The sequence below is a fragment of the Marmota flaviventris genome, chromosome 9 (assembly GCF_047511675.1).
Source record: "Marmota flaviventris isolate mMarFla1 chromosome 9, mMarFla1.hap1, whole genome shotgun sequence".
Lineage (NCBI taxonomy): Eukaryota > Metazoa > Chordata > Mammalia > Rodentia > Sciuridae > Marmota > Marmota flaviventris.
The window spans coordinates 106,850,087-106,868,110 of record NC_092506.1 but is presented as its reverse complement, the minus strand read 5'-3'; the positions used below and the strand labels follow the sequence as shown (position 1 = coordinate 106,868,110).

The window sequence follows — 18,024 nt, the reverse complement described above, 5'->3', positions numbered from 1 at the left end:
GGGATTGATCCCTAGTATGGGGGTGGGGTAGGGTAGTGACATGGGGCTAAATGCCCACCAAGACAATTGGGTTTGGAGAGTCATTATCTCCTTTCACCCCTCTCCCACCACCAAGAGCCTGATCCATCTCCTCTAACTATTTTACAGACATTTTTGGAAACAGCAGTACTGGGAAAGGGCATGGACAGAGCCATGCTGATATTCCCCCATTGGGAGGAAGAACCGAAAGCCTCACTACTGGTGGGTTAGTATTCACAGGATGGTTGTAACAGTGAGCACTTGTGCACAAGGTTTTAAGTAGAGTCTTTTGAAATTTTAGACACATCCACAGGAGTCAGGTATTGGGGTTGGGGTTCAGATAGTGGGGTTCAGATCCAGCTTTGCTCTCCCTCCATCCTTTCATTCATGCATACATTCATACTTGCATTTACTCATTATCTAGAGCATCAACTGTTTTTGTTGGGACATCATTGGGCACTGGGAATACAACAAGGAACAGTGTGGTCTCTACACTCATGAAGATTTCAGTTGAGTATGGTTGAGACATTCATTGTATAGTTAATTGTTTAATCACTCAGGTGGTAAATGCAATGGGGGTGAAGCACAGAGAGCCATGGGGAGTTCTTGCCTCATCTCTGGTTGAGGAAGGTGGCTTTGAAGAAGTGGCATTTCAAATGAGATCTGAAGGATGTAGACTCATCTGAGTGGGGGTGGGTAGTATTACTTGCTGGTTGTGATGATGGAAGACACCTAGTACCTCTACTCTATGGTGAGATGGAAAGTTGAAACAAGATAGTGGATGAGGAGCCTTAGAGTGACCACACACCATACATGAGCAATAAACATCATTCTTTCCCCTTTACACTGTACTGATCCAGGGTCCTCGGGAGGGAGACAGCAGGGAGTGAATCCAAATTAAACTGACACTCCTTCTGAGCCTCCCTTCCCCAGTTGGCTCCAGAACTCAATCAATCCTCCTTCCTTTTCATACCTCTCTATGGAGCAATTAGAATGATGGAGGCTGTGATAACCTCCGGGTCAGGTGGGAAGTGACCTCAGAGATCATCTATGAGTCCAACTTCTTTATTTTACACAAGGGAAAACTCAGGTGGAAAGAAGTGAAGAAACGTGCTGTAAAGCAGCCTGGTTAAGAGACAGCTGGGTGAAGGCCAGGCTCTGCTGCTCCGCTCCACATCTGAAAATCATTCAAAGACTTTCCTTTTCCCCGTGGAAATCTGAGCAAATACGCAGAGATCAGGATAAAGACATCTGCACAGTCAGTTAGAACAGCATCGTGAAAGACAATAAGATGAAGATATGCAAAAGCAAGACAGACCCTGGGGTCCCTTGAAACCGCAGCACAGTGACCCCACACTCACTCCCCAGCCTTGACAAGGTGCTTCATTGCAGCCAAGCTGTGCCAGACAGAGGCCAGGGACCTCACTTCTGTCAATAGGGAAGCCACGTACCCACAAAGGCAGACCAACCTTGATCTGTTGGAGGTTAGAATCTCTGAGGGATTAAACTCACCGAAAAAAAGGACCCATTGTTTAAAAAACAATTGGGAAAAGCCAAACTCATTTGTGGCACAGACAATGTGCTATTTATATAAACCACCCAATTTCTTTTTTCCTACGCCCTTCCCTCAATGAAATACATCTGACTGAAATTTAATTTATTTTTTCTGAGGAACTAGGAGAATCCTCTTGAAATGAAAGATCTAATTAAGTTATGATCTTTGTAACTCAAAAGACATGTTTTGGACAGGATTCAAAGAAAAAAATTGAGAGAGATAATTAAAGGTTTAGGTGTGATAAGGCCGTGTGATAAAAGGTTAAGGAAATCCAAATTCTTTCTAAAGAAGACAAGTCTGAAAGGGCCTTAATTTTGTGGAGGGTTATCTTATCTGACGCACCCATTCTAGTAAGGATCAGCCAAAATAAAATCAGTGCTGGCTACAGGACAAAGGGTTCAAGTTAGTTACCAGAAAGAACTTTCTGAAAGTAATATGCTTAAATGTTTCTGTGTGTGTTTGTGTGTTTAAATTTTAGAAAGTAGTTATTGATCTGAAATAGAGGAGTGAAATTTCCTAGACAGGATGCAGGGAGGGTAAACTTTCCTTTTCTCTCAAGCCCCAGGTAGACCCTATGGCCTCTTCACCTACTACCGGGTTGGCAATGATTTGGGTTGAGTTTGTTCCCAGAACTCTGCCTACAGAACAGCCCAACACAGGAATCAGTAACACAAGTCTCCTCCTCTTCACCCAGCTAAAGAGACTGTTGCCATAGAGCGCCAGCTCCACGGCCATCCACTGGGGCCATGCTGGGAGAAGTGGGAGTGTGTGGGGTGGACCCCGAACCCCAGGCCGAGCCAGAACATCTGCTACTCTCTGAGTGACTCAGAAGTTGGCTGAGGATTCATTTCAGAGACTTTTTGAGACCTTAAGCAAATAAAAGACTCTCTCTGTCTCTCTCTTTTAGTACTGTGCATTGAACCCAGGGGCATTCAACCACTGAGCCCCATTCCTAGCCCATTTTTTATTTTGAGATGGGAAGAAGAAATCTATTTGATTTCTTCTTCCCATCTCAAAATCAAATATCTTGCTAGTTGCTCAGGGACTCTCTAGGTGCTGATACTGGCTTTGAACTTGCGATCCTCTAGCCTCATCCTCCCAAACCACTGGGATTTCAGTCATACACCACCACACCTGGCTATCCCCAGCACTTATTTATTTATTTATTTTTTTGAGACAGGGTCTTGGTAAATTGCCAGGCAACTTAATTGCAAAACTTGCAATTCTTCTGCCTCTGACTCTCTAGTCACTAGGATTAAAGGCATATGTCACTGTATCTGGCTAGACGGACATCTCTTTAAACTGAGATACCAGTAGCTCTGCTATCGGATTACAGCAAGGGATTATAGTAATGAACAATTTCAATGGGATCTTCTTGGTTAAAATCAGTGAGCCGTGTGATTCATGGAAGTTCTATCACATACAAACATAAATTTGACTTCGGATCCTGGTCTTAACTTTCTCAGTTATGTCTAGGGTTCATTTATAGCAGACTGTGAAAAAATTAATGCAAATTCTCATGTCTACCAGGGATGGGGAAGAACAGCACAAATAAGACAAAAACAATGGCTAGCCAAGAAATCAGGGAAGTAACTGTCAGGAAATTAGCCAAAAGGGGAGGAACGAGTGGCATCCATAGATGGCCTGTTGGCTTTGCTGGGATTCCTCCCACTATGATCTCTCAGCTCCAATGATCTTAGGTCAGGAGGTAGGTCTGGTCCCAGGGTCACAGAGATACTCTTGTGCCTTTGAACACAGCCTGCAAAGGACAGATCCCTTTCTCCTGAGTTTGCCTGAGGTATATAGCATCCTTTCCTCCAATCCTTCTCCTTCCCCACCCTCCCTTCCTCTATATTTTCTTTCCTTCCCTTTTTCCTTCTTCCCCCGCCCCCATCCTTTTATCATTTACTCTTAAGAAATTCTTGCCAGAAACCAAATGAAAACCTAAAACCAAACCATGAGTGTGTTGAGTGTTGTACTCTGACTGGTTGGCACCCTTCAGGGACAAGAGCCACTGGTTCATTGGTTGAGTCAGGCTGGTGCTACTTCCAGGTCCAGCAGATTCTCCTTCTCTGCCGCAACTACAGATTTTGAGCTTGACAGGAATCACCTGTTTAACTCTCTCGAAGGATGAGTCCCTCTGAGCCACACTAGTTCTCTGGTATTCCACAATGGCTCTGGCCCTCCTGTTGTTTGAGTTCCTGTCGTTGGACACCAGCCAGGCCCTGGGTTGTCATATGGTATAGAAAGAGGAGAGCCTGGGTCTTGCTCATAGAGGAAGAAAGACACACAGAGCAGGTTCTTATAATGCAGTACGTGAAGGGCAAGGATAGCGCATGGAGTGCCAAGAAAGCTCAGGCTAAGGGCTCTAGCTCCACGGTAAAGAGTTTCTAGGTCTGAAGTTCTTATATTTTATCCAGAGCTACCTAGACCCAGTTACTAAGGCAAAGACAAAGAGGTGCTTTCGCATCTTTTCAATTTTTTTTTTTTTTTGGTACTGGGGATTGAGCCCAGGGACTTTCAACCACTGAGACATATCCCCAGCCCTGCCCACCTTTTTAAAGTATTTATTTAGAGACAGGGTGTCACTGAGTTGTTTAGGGCCTCACTGGTTTTAAACTTGTGATCCTCCTGCCTCAGCCTTCGAAGCTGTTGGGATTATAAGTGTGTGCCACCGTGCCTTGCAGATCATTTTAATATTTGAGGTAACAATGTGATAGTCATCATCCACTGAAGCCAGCTCAAGGTTCAATATTTGATTGTGTTACATTTCTCTTGATATCATATTTTGTGAAGCTGGGGTTTTGGCAATTGCAGTCATAGAAAGCATGTACAAGAATGTTACAACAAATCCCACTATTATGTATAATTAATATATATGTGTGTATGTACATATATATGTGTGTATATATGTGTGTGTGTGTGTGTGTGTGTGTATATATATATATATATATATATATATATATATATATATAAAGCAGCAATTACCCAATAAAAATCCATGTGAAACAGAAAGTAAGAGTGGTGGTGGTTTGAGCAGTCGTATAGTGCCCAATAGACACACATATACCATTAATAAATAGTGGTGATAATTTAAGGATAAAATAAAAATACTATTTTTTTTCTATTTATTTATTTATTTTTTCCAAATGCCTCCTAAGTTATTAGGACACAAATACTTACCAAGGTATTTGAGTTTAAATACTGAATAAATAGAACTGTTGGATATTTATGTTGGCCACAAGCTCTATGTAAAAATTACTGATACATGAAAGGTGCTGTGACCTGAGAGTTTTGGAATTTGTCCAAGAAGAAATGATGTAGCAAGCTAGATAGAGGGAAAAGAAGGGTGTGAGCAAAAGAAGGAAGGCCAGAGGCAGCACTGTATGTAGAGGGAAATTAGAATTAGGTGATGCTAGGGCAAAAACTGAAAAGCTGGAGTGGATAAAGATGAAGCTGAAAAGGTAGGCGGCAGTCAGCTCACAAAGATCTTGCATGCTGTGTTAGAGAGCTTAGACCTGATTGCATCTGCAGTGGGGATCGGAGAAGGATGTTCAGCCAGAGTGGCATGCTGGGATTGGAACAGAGGGATAGACTCAAGGGAGATAAGCTCCCTGAAGCCCCATGGGTGTGGTGGGAGACTGTAGAAGGTCTTGACCGCAGATCAGAAGGGTGCCTGGAGAGCGTACACTAGAGCAGTGGAGGTGGCGATGTTGGAATGATGTTTGGATTGTGGATGGAGCAATGTTCAGAGGCTGTCCTGGGACTATAGCTTGACAGTGTGGATGGTGGAGTTTGGGGTTTTGGAACATTTCAGAGGAGAGAGAGTGCAGGAGTAGAAACAAGTTTGGGCGGAGGGTGGTAGTTATTGATCCAGGTTTCATGATTAGAACCATCTTGTTGCTAGGCATCTCCTTCCTAGGATGTTATCTATTTCTTTTATTTTTTTGGTACCACGAATTGAACTCAGGGGCACTCGACCACTGAGCTGCATCCCCAGCCCTTTTTTGTATTTTATTTAGAGACAGGGTCTCATAGAGTTGCTTAATGACTTGCTTTTGCTGAGGCTGGCTTTGAACTCATGATCCTCCTACCTCAACCTCTCAAACTGCTGGGATTATAAGCGTGTACCACTGCTTAGAATGTTTTCTTGACTATGAATCCTTGTCTTATTCTTTTGTGACCAAGACATTTCTTTTGGGCCACCATTGAGATCCTACTTCCTGTCTAAGGAATATCTTCTGCTCCTAACTGATTCAATACTGAGACCAATAAATATTCAAGACATCCCTAATGCAGGTGGGTATGACCCCTGGTTCTTTAGCATGAACCTCCATGTGGCTTTAGAAGGAGAGTCCTTCTCTTATATTATTGCCACTTGACAAAATTCCAATGCCTGTAATAAAAAATAATATATATATTGCCTACTACATATATAATTCTACATTATACACACATGCATATATATATATATATATATATATATATATATATATATATATATATATATATATATATATATATAAATGGACATATAGTCACTCGAAATAGTGAGACATTTTTTTTTAATGGTGCCAGGGATTGAACCTAGGGCCTTATGCATGCAAGGCAAGAACTCTACCAACTGAGCTATATCCCCAGCCCTAGACCTTGATTCAATTAGAGAACTAATTTTTTGAGCTTTTCAATTACAAGATGAGTATCCCTTATTCAAAGTGCTTGGTACCAAAAGTGTTTGATTTTGAAGATTTTGGGGTTTTGAGATATTTGCATACACTTTACCTCTTTGGCATCTCTACTCTGAAAATCTGAAGCCTGAAACAGTTGAAAATGAAAAGCATTTTAGTGTTTAAAAAGTTTTAGGTTTTGGAGCACTTCAGATTTTTGAATTAGGGATCAAATTAGGGATGTTCAACCTGTACTTGGAGTTGCATTGTCTTTGATTTTGAATTGATAGACATTAACTCCTGGCCTCTGGCATGCCATCTGCTCTATGCACTGGTTCTCTGTGACCAAGGACCTATTTGTGAGGAAAAGAGAATACATGGGGTCAAGTACATAATCCTCCAAGTGGATAAAAGTCCCTGTGAAACCAAAATTAAATGATATATTTCCTTTATGTAGCTAAGACCATCACAATTTTTTGAATATTTAATACAAACTTCAGGATTAAAAAAAAAAATCTCAACCTTCAGGATGCCAGTTGCTCAGTTTTCCACACCTAACACTTTTAATTCAATTTTAAATGGCCTAATTAATGAGATGACTCATTTTCTTCTCTCAAAATCAGCTTAATGGGCTGCACTATACAGGGGGATGGGGAGACATAGGCAGAACCCAACTCATTTTCTTCATGGTGGGTGAGTTCAGCTACACAAAGAGGCCACCAGTATCATGAAGGAATATTGAGGGATTCTTTTAGGGTGTACTAAAAAACAATGCTTTTTTTTTTTAAAAAAAATAAGTTTAGATAGAATGTCAGAGTCCTTTTCTGTGTTCTCTGAATGCTTGCTCAGTATAGATCATCTTTGTAGGTTGATCTGCAGCATCCCGAGGCTGACAGCCACCTGAGCATCAAGGACAAACAGGTGACTCTACATGTATTTGTTTCTCTAGTAGGAGAAAAATGAAGACATCAATAATGATGAAAGTCTTTATGTACCATGCACTTAACAGATATTAAACCCTCATGACAAACTTGGAAGCCCATATTGTTAGCACCTGACTGCCCCTGGGTGGATTAGCTCTGAAAGCGAGAGCCCGATCTCTGTGACTATCCCATTCCAAAGCTTGGTTCTGGAAGTATAATTAAAAGTTATGAATCAGCAAAAAAGTAAACAATAGCTCCCCTCACCCATGGGGAGGGGGTATGTTCTAAGACCCCAGTGGATGCTGGGGAGTGTGTATAGTACTGAACTCTATAAATATTTCATGTTTTTTTCCTATGCATAACACCTATGATAAAGTTTAATTTATAAATTAGAGAGATTAACAACTAAAAATCTAACCATTTCAGTTGTCTGTCATAAAAGTTATTTAAAACTTATAAGTTATTTATTTCTAGAATTTTCCATTTAATATTTTTGGACCAAGGTTGATCTTGGATAACTGAAACCATGGAATGAAAATGGATAAGCGGGGACTACTATACCGAGCAGCTGTCAATCTTGGGAGATCAGATGCTTCATTCTGTTTTTTGAATACATGATTTGGTATCTCAAACTGTTGATAAAAGGTCCTAATCCAAATATTTGGGTTTTATATTACTGACAGGGCACTGCTGTGGTTTCTCCACACTCCTCTTGAGTGGGAATTCCCTGGTTGTGGGAGTGGAAGGACACTGTGTCTGCACTGAGTCACCCACCAGAACCACTAAATCTTGTCTAGCTATTCCTGACTATTCTCAGGGAAGTTATGTAGCACTGGGGCTGCAGGCAGCTTGAGACTATGGAGGTTAGAATCTTTCCTTTGCATGGAAATTATTTTTATATGGTAAGAAACTTTGCATAAGGGCTCTCAATGTAGCAGCCACTTTTATTCTATTACAGATGAGGAACCCATCCAGTAGTACATGTCAACAGCTATGCATTCAGCACCGAAGGTCCACGTAAAATGCAGAGAGGCCATTAAGACATTGTCCTTGCTCTCAGGAATGCACTATATCTGTGAGGCTCCCAGATTGCTCAGTTATACCAGCTTCAGAACCAGATTCTTGCACCACAGCATGGGCAGGTGTTCTCTTCAGTGGGCCACATTTGCTGCCCAGTGAGACCTGATTGCAGTCAGAGCTTCAAAAATCTTGCTCTCCATCCTTCTGTGTTGCATGGCTTGGGGAAAGTTATTTTGCCTCTCTGTTGTCAAGTTCCCCCACCCGACCCCAACTGCCTTGAAATACAGTAAAAGTATAAGGATCCCGGGGCTTTGAACAATGCTCTTAGCATCTGTCAAGTAATAAAGCTGCGGGGGAAAGGATATTTCCTAATTTGTTTAAATTTTTTTTCTGTCAATGATTACTAGATGTCTCTGCTCTTCCATACTCACATTTGACTATGACCCTGGACTACTGTCAGAAGGATTGTTTCAGGGAAGGGTTTAGGGACATGGGTTGAAGAGGGGAGACTGGAAGAATGATTGCATCCAAAGGGAGGTAAAATAAACCCATGCAAATGCATGCCAGAACCAATTAAAAATGTCCTATTACTATATCCTATTTTTATCACTCATGCTTCTTCTGACTCCTGCTTTTTCTGTATCCATGGCAGAACAGCATAGGCAGTTCATGATAGCTCTTGACTCCTAAGGCCACATTCTCACTCAGAGATGCTTCTGGTCCACTCAGCTTTGCTGAGAAAGACTCTAGAAACCCTCCGCAACTCTACCACCCTCTACTTTTCCTTCTCTCTTTAACCACAGAAGACAGGAGGTCCTCTCCCCACAGTGTCCTAGCCACCCATGCTGCTTAATACAGGAGTTTTCCTCTACAGATAAAGTCTTACCCGCTATGATTCTAAAGGGAGAAGGAGAAGATGTCTAGTGTGGTGACAAGAAGTGACATCTGAGTGAGATGACCTTGTAAGAAACCAAATGAAGTGAGAAAATGAGGGTAAAGACACTGAGGCCACATCCTGGCCCAGGAACAGCCTGGGCACAAGATCCTGGACTTAAACAGATGTGAGCTCCCAGAGTTTCCAAATGACTCATACCTTGGAGATAAGGTCTACAGATGAAGAACGCTGGGATTCAGTGGGTGGCCATATCAAGCAGTGGTCACCAAAGTGGTTAGTTAATTATCAGATACTTCTAGTCTTATAAACTTCCTCCTCTAAGATGAAAAATTTATCATTTCTCTTCCAAAATGAAGACTGAGTATCCCTTATCTAAAATGTTTGGGATCAGAAATGTTTTATATTTATTTATTTATTTTTAGATTTTTGAAATATTTGCATAGACATTACATTTTGTAGCTAGGTTCATGGTTATCTTTGCTAGAAAAAGCCTTTTTCCTTCCGAGTAGGCAGTCTTGTTAATCATTTAACCTAGTACCATAAGGTTATTATACCTGAAACTTATCTAGTCCTGCTCCTCCTGGTTGAAGACTGATGTAAGTCAACAGACTGCCAGCTACCTAAAGATAAAAGGAGTTTAAAACTTGTGCTAAGATGGTCTTTCAGGATGATAGTTCACCATCTTCTGGGTCTTTCTGGGTTACTGAATCTTTTACCTTGCTGGAAACAACATTACTTTGATTCATTAGGCTCTTTTCAAGCAGCAAGTAAATGAATTTGGTATTGGTAACAGGTTGAGAATCTGAACCTTAATATCTGAAATCCCAAATGCTGCAATCCCCCCTCCCCCTGCCAATTTTGAGTGTTGTGTATAGTTCAGAAAGTTTCTGACCTGGGAGCTTTTCAGATTTTCAAATTTTGGATTAGGAACACTCAAATTAGGCTGAGTCCTGGAATCTTGGAGTCTTGAGCAAGTAGCCTCACTAATTTTCTCCTACCCTTTGTCCCCTAAAGGACTTGGATAAGCTGGCATCCTTGAGTCTCAGCTCAAAGCAAGAGCCCCACTCATCAGTGTGGAAGCACTGAGCCCAAACCCTGGAAAATGTCTTGGCTAATGGACCCCCAGTTCTCCCTTCTCTGGAAACCCAGGCGGAGATGGACAATAAACCTCTTATTGTGTGTGATCCTAGGGATGTGCTCCTGATTCCTGGATGCCTTCCAGGTGGGACCAGGGTTTCTTGGGAGCAGAGGGATGGTGATATGGAGAACTTCAGTGTTGGTCTGTCTTTAAGCTGGTGCCCAACATTTATCTCAGCCATATCAGAAGAGGGCTTCTCTCTTATCTTCCAAAAGAGAGGGTAAAACCAAATCTATTCTCTGTAGAAGCAAGTCTAGACAGGAAAAAGGCTTTTATGACTAAAACCCAAACAAACTCTGCTAATCTAAAAGGGAGAAGTTCTGATCTTTTTTTCTGAATTAGAATTAACTTACTTCTTTGGCTTTTTTTTTTTTTTTTAATGTTCATTCTTCCTGGATTTTACCTTTTTCCGTTGATGAAGGTTTCGTACCACCCAAAACTATATTCCGCATGTTTCCTTTTTCTCTCTTGTTGGGCTTAGGTTGGTTCCAGGGATGGCACTTTCCCATGTGCGGACAACTGTGTATGAGGATGGGCAAGTGGATATGAGATATAGAGCCAATGTGATCCCATGCACTCCAGTGGCCAAAGCTAGGAGAAGCTTGTTGTTTTAGTCAGTTTTGTCACCACTGTGACCAAGACCTGACTAGAACAATTAAAAGGGGAAGAAGTCCATTTTGTGGCTCACGGTTTCAAAGGTCTTAGTCCATAGATAGCTGACTCCATTCTTTGGGGCCTAAGGTGAGAATATCATGGCAGAAGAGTATGGCAGAAGTAAGAGGCTTAGGACATCATGCCAGGAAACAGAGAGATAGAGACTCCCTTTACCATGGACAAAACTTAAACATCAAGGGCAATTAACCCACCATTAACCCATTAACCCACCTCTTCCAGTCACACCCTACCTGCCTACTGTTCTTACCCAGTTAATCCCCAGCAGAGGATTAATGGAGTGCTTAGATTAAGGCTCTCATACCCCAATCATTTCACCTCTATCTAAGCTTTTTTGCATTGCCTCACATGTGAGCTTTTGGGGGACACTTAGTATCCAAACCATAACACTTGCCAAGCAGCCAATTTAATTCCTTGAATTCATGCTCTTCAGCTCCTCTCATCTATTAATGCTCATGCATTGAAACTTCAGTTTCTGATGTCACCCTCAGCTGCCAGTGGCCAACAAAATTCTGTTCCACTTTTAATTGATGATAAGAGGCCAAATGTCACCCGTCACAGTGGTGAGAAACACTTAAGGATGAGCTAAGAGCCACACAAACCAAGGAGAACAGCAGTGTCATTTATCCAAACCTTCCCGACTACAGTAAAATCTAGGCCTGGCCAAATACTGTGGCCCCAGCAGGTGTGTTTAGGTGTAGAACATGGACACTGGTTTTCAGGTCCATTCCCCAAAGGAAGTCACTTTTTCATTTAAGGCTTTAGTTTGCCCATCATCAGAGAAGAGGAGATGATCAAGCCCACAGGAAAGTTGAGAAGAAAAAATATGACATGTATAAAGAGTTCTGAGGTTTCAGAAGCAACCTTGAGTGTTAGACAGCAATTCTTTGCAAAGTACCTTGAGAAGATCCTTCCCATCCTTCCTTATGGTCAGACAAAATTGTATTTAAGACTATCCTTGACTCTTAAAGGAAACCTCTTCTCTCCTTATAGACATTGAGAAAAGGAGACTCAACAATGGTTCTTGATCACTGAATGACTGTCACACTCAGAAAGTTCTTCCATGAGTCCGAACTCCTTCCAAGTATATTCAAATTCATGTCATAATTTTCTATACCTATGAAAAGCCATTTATTCTATCACTTTCACACAAGGAATTCCAGCTACTATTTGCCACCAAGACCAGTAAAATAGGCTTGTCAAGAGCCCAAGTGGTTCGCTTTAACCACCTTATCTCCCACATTTTGCCCCCACCCCCAGCCTTCTCCCCATGAGGCAGAGACCGCCATGGAGAAGCCTGTCAATACGCATCCACCATAATGGTCCTATCCATTTCCTTCGGAGGAAATGAACCTAATGGAGAAAGATATATTGATCCTAAAGTCCCAGTTTCAGAATCAGTCTCCTGGCGGTGAACCCTTTCAGTGAGCTGGGGTTAATGGCCTCTGCTTTCAGCCATTGTGGCCTGTTTGAGAGCTGCACATCTAACAATCAATGGGACAGAGAGCGTGCCGGGGCCGCTACCCCTAAGGCTGGCCTACAGGAAGGAAAATGTGCTTTAGAAAGCTAATCAGGAAAGGAAAAAAATTACTGAGCTATTTGGGGGCTTAAGCAGGCCTACCAGATGAAGAACTCCAACCTGCAGCCACCCCCATCCCTATCAACAAGACTCTCCCTTCCAACCATAAAGGGCCTATTAAGCAGATCTCCTCAGGGGGTGGTTAGCAGGGAAAATGCTGTTTAGGTTCCCTGATGTTTTTATGTGGTGGGGCCCAGCAGCCCATATGGGAGGCCTTGTTTTGTTCTTGCTAAAAAGGGGCTGGAGCTCTGGTCTCTGCTGCAGGGAGACAGCAGTTTGTAATTGGGAAACCAGCCATTAGACCATGGGTGGTGACATAATAAAACACATTTCTCTTTGCCTCTGTTGTAAGTCTCTCTAGGATCTAGACAATGCTTTTCCTCCTCACAAGATCAATGTGTTTTGCACAGAGGCACAGGTGGGAGTGTTTGCAGTGTTAAAAAAGTACATTCTTTGGAGCCAAACTCTTTCTAATGGTAAAGGCTGTGGACAAATTAGTTATCCTAAGGCTCATCTTCCCAATCTCTTAAATGGGGCTAATACACCTACCTTGCAAGGTAGAATATGGTTAATAGCAGACAATGCATTTGAAGGGCTCAGCACAATGTCTAACATACATTAGTCACTTAACAGAATAACATTTGCACATATACCTATGCTTATTACCTAATCAATCTTTGTAGTTTTCCTAGACTAAGCTTAAGTTCCATGCTAACAGAAATATTTCAAGACTGGGCAGTGAATGACCCAGATTCCTTCTCTGTTAAAACCATGCACGGCCATCTGGGAAGGTCTTGAAGAGTGTTTAGGATTTGGGGAGAGAGAAAAAGCTTTCCAGAAATTCAATCACACAAGGAAAGGCTCAGAGGTGGAAACCAGTCAGCCATGGGTGAGCTTGGCACAGGAGGTCTACGGCAAGGAGGGCTGATGACACAGATTGTTGGGAGTCAGGCAGGGAAATTTAGATTGGGTCAGGAAGAAAGTGGGGGAGAGACTGAGGAGCTGTGAGCAGTAGGGGAAGGACAGCAGGAAAGCAACACTTTCCACGGCCATAGTCATCCAGGCTGCCATGGGAGGATAGGAGTTTCTGCCCAGCAAAGGATCCAAAGAGAGGCACTATGGCCATGAGCTGGGAGGCGACAGTTGTCCGGCTCTGGGGAAAGGCTTGCTAAGGCTGCCTCTCCTTCCTAAGATCTTAGATCCTAAGTCACTAGCATTCCCCTTGGGACCTTTATTCTCCACTTTGCAGAGTTCACTTCCTAAGGGAATAGCATATGGGCTTCAAATGTTCAATCAATTGTATACATTGAAGTAGTATTGTTGCCTGAGCAACTGAGGATCAGAAACTGTCTCTGTCTTGCCCAAGGACACCAGCAAGCCAGGGGCATGGTGCTCCTACTGTGAGATCCTAGATGTTTTCTCATAGCACAGTCTCCTGCCCATGATAGGTGCACAATAAATATGGCCATGGTTCATATTTTTAGGACTATATCTGCTCCAGGACTTTACCATTTCTGCAGGCTTTCCTGGGCTTTTTCTTTAGGGAGATCTCTGAGAGCAGAATGTGGGTTAGTCCTGTAACAAGCTGCTGGGTTCAATTTCACATTTCAGGCATCAGTCTCTGACTCCTTGTCAGTCCGGAGGATTCTGTTTCTAGGTTACAGGTTCTGTAGAACACCATGGAAATAAGGGCTCCCCTGGAGCAATAGCATCTGTTGTGCAGAGTCACTGCGACTTCCCAGAGGACAGCCCAGCTGGTTTGGGGGCAAAGGTGTCCCTGGGGGGGCAATATGGAGGGTGGGAGGTTAACACAGAGCCATGGCAAATCCCCAGGCACCGTCTAAGGCCAGCAGCTCTATGGGGAAGTGCTCCAGGATGCATCAAAGGTGGAGAATGTTCTGGGGGAAGAAGCAGAACACCAGGAAAGCAGCAGCTGCCCTCAGGCAGGAGGATGGAGCTCACTCATGAGCAAGTGCCGCGTCAGTGCGGTGGTAGTGCTGGAGCTGTGCTAAAGACGTTTATATAATCACTCCCAGGACTCCTCAGAACAGCTGTAGAGCATCATGGGTATTTTCATTGCACAGAAGAGAAAAAAGCGGCAAAATGGTGGTGAAGAGACTTGCTCAGCCTTTCTCAATGGAGGGCAAGGGTGTGCCTGGAGTCCTGTTGCCTCATGCCCAGGGTCTGAGATCTGCTGTGGTGAAGGCTCAGGGTGCAGGGGAGTCATGTGAAGTTAACCTCAACCCCAATGATCAATCAATCATCAAGGGGGACTGAAAATGGAAGAGGGAACAGCCCCCACCTCACTCCACTCCACCAAAAGGAAAAAAAAAAAAAAGGATCTGGGATAAACACATGGTAATGAGGAGTCACTTCAGGTTGCAGATGACAATAGAGACTAATTTTTGTCTCCTCCCATCCCCACCCCCCACTCTCTGAGCCTCTAGAATCAGCTAAAAATATTTAAACATGGCAGATTTTTTAGTGCTTCTGAACTGGTTTCAGCCCAGAGCAGCAGAAGAAGTTCTGTCTGACTCACAGCTTTGGAGGGTCAGAGAAAAATCACACAGACCAGAAGGAGCCATTGTCCTCCTCCTAGAACGCTACCCAATAAGTCATTGTACCTCTTGCTTCACACTAGAGGTACAGACCTGGAGTTTACGAGGGCCAGATGCTCACTGTATGAAACACTCAGTGCTCTGAGAAGGTGCCATTATTTCCCTCAGTGAACTTGTGAGGAAAGTGAGGCCTAGACAGAGTATATATAACTTGGCCAGGTCACTCACTTCGAGAGAAGAATAGGCATAGCACTGGGATGTAACTTGGTGACAGAGTGCTTGCTTAGCATGCACAAGACCCTGGGTTCCATCCCCAGTGTTGCAAAAAAAAAAAAAAAAAAAAAGGAGGATGTGCTCTCCTGTGTGTCCTGTGCCAGTGGGCACCGGTTCACATGTCCTCCTGAGAATCAGAGGGCCAGATGCATGTCAGTACTGGCAGTGGTTGCTTTATTTCTGAATGGTGATAATGTTAGACGAAGAGACGATCTTCTATAGGGACTTTCTACAAAACATTAATGGCACTGCCTCTCAGTCAGTCCACCGTTAGACTGTCCAATCAGTCATTCATTCAACTAAACATTCCTTTGATAAGCATGAACTAAATCAGCCTCTGTTGCCTGACACTGTGTTAAACCCTGTAAATATACAGACAAGGGAAACGTGGCTCTTGCCCCTTAAAGGGAATCATCACACTTAAACAGATAGAGGAAGGAAGAGGAGCCGACATTAATGAGATGACCATTTTGTGGTGTGTCACTTACAGGTTTTGTCTCACTTAATTCTTAAGCCAGTTTTGTGGGGGTGGGTATTACTGCTTTTGTTTTACACATGTTTCAAACTGTGGGTAAAAGATCAAGAATATTGTCCAAGGCAAGGCCATTAGTCAGTGAAGGATCTGGGGCCAAACCAGATCTGGCTTTTAAATCCATGTTCTTGTTGGCACACCCACTCCAACCTTCCCTTCTTTACAGAATGATGGAGGTCAATTTCAATAGGGATTGTGTAAGCAAAAGTGAGTCTGGGGTAGAGGAAAAGTGGGTGAGTAGAATAGAGGAAGAGGAAGAGGGGGAGGGAGGAGGGCAGGAAAAGGGGAGGGGCACCGGGAACTGAACTGAAATAAATAAAATTCCATGCATGTATGATTATGTCAAAACAAACCCAACTATTATGTACATCTATAATGCACAAATAAAAGCAAAATAAGATATATCAATTTGAAAAAAAAAGTGAGTCTGAATTTGGAGAATTAAGATGGGGGTTTTGGGCAGGAGATTGAGCTATAGTCATGAGATTCTTGGGTGAGGTTTCAAGGAGAGTGGGGAGATGCTACTGAAGAGAGGCCATCCACTGCCCCTTCAGTTCTGCCAACTGATACTCTGGAAAAGATTTGAAACTCTTCTAACTGGCATGGCAAAAACTCTTATACAATCAAATCCCACTCTGCTGGTCATTTATCTCAAAAGTTAACCAACCCTAGAGAATAAAACCCAGACTAGCAAAAGAAAGGGACAGTCATGGAGTTCATGGTAGGAAAGATGATCAGTAGAGTTCTATGTGGGTATGTGGGTGGGGGCAAAAAATAGGAATTCATGTTTACATTCAAAGAAAAGCAAACAGGGGCTGGTTTAGCCACCTGCTGCCATCCAGGATTCAACAGCAGCATCAAGTCCTTTTTTGGTGGGTAAGGTGGGCCCCTGGGGATTGAACCCAAGGGCAGTTTATCACTGAGCTACATCCTCATGTCTTTTCTTGGTGGGGGGTGGGTAACCAGAGGTAAAACCCAGGGGCACTTAACCACTGAGTCACATCCCTAGCCCATTTTGAGGCGGGGTCTTGCTAAACTGCTTAAGGCTTCACTAAGTTTCTGAGGCTGGCCTTGAATTTGGGATCCTCCTGCCTCAGCCTCCCAAGCTGCTGGAATTACAGGCATGTGCCACCACACCCAGCTTCACATCCCTTTTAAAAACTTTTTATTTTGAGACAGGTTCCTCAAGTTGCCTAGGCTAATCTCAAATTTGTGATCCTCCTGCCTCACTCAGCCTTTGAAAGGCTGGGATCACACATGTGTGCCCTGCCTCAGCAGATCCTATTTTTGAAGATTGTCACCTCCAGAAACACATATAAACTCCCCACCCTAGCACACTGAGCCCTCCATGACATGACCTTACTCCAGTCTATCTCTTCAGCTTCACCCTCAAACATTCTGCCCCTGGGCTTTGTCTCCTACTCAAAATCTTTCTCCTCTTGGTTCCTTTTCCTGCAAGGTCAACTCACTTCCCCAGCCAGTTCCTGTCCATCCTTAAATACTCACGTGGGTCTTGTCTCTTCCAGGATGCTGTCCCTGATTGATCTGGGCACTCGTATCACCCTACACCCAGTTGAATGCCAGCCCCTTCCAAAGTCTATTAAAATGTGGTCTTCTGCAATGGATTGTGAAGGGGATAAGGAAAATATTGAAGATCTTCCCTGTCTATGTGCCTGCCATGACCTTTGCATATCCTTGATGGAACATTTAAAGAATGCTGACTTCTGGTGGATTTGGCTCGCTCAGGAGAACTCAGAGTCATTAACTTATCTCAAGGATATCACTCCCTCCCTTTGGGGATCTGGCCAATCACTGGGTGGATGAAGTGTCCTTGAGGGGATCACCAGGTCATGCGGGTTGTTAAAACAGTTTTATTTGTTTTAGCTTGTATTTAAGGAACTCCACTATTAGACTTCAGAGTCTCTCTCATGGAGAGGAGAGGATGCTCTAACCAGGTCTTCCCAGTTGGGACCCTGAAAAGCTACCCTGGGACTCCCCAGCTGCATGACTTCCGGTGCTTTCCCTGATCTGGTGATATATTTTCTTCTCTTTCTTGCTCACCTATTACTTTTGCTCTTCCTTTCATACTAGTACTAAAATAAATGCTATCCTATATGAAGAGAGTAAGTATCTTTATTGTCTATCGGATCTGACCTGCCAAATTCAGTAGCTGCACCCATAGGTAATGCTTTAA

The 18,024-nt window shown here is 43.1% G+C and overlaps 1 protein-coding gene across 2 annotated transcripts in view; it reads right to left on the bottom strand.

Moving 5' to 3' along the window:
• Ubash3b (ubiquitin associated and SH3 domain containing B) overlaps nt 1-18,024 on the bottom strand; it is a 144,932-nt gene that overhangs the window by 38,757 nt on the left and 88,151 nt on the right. The gene's annotated exons all lie outside the window — the stretch shown is intronic.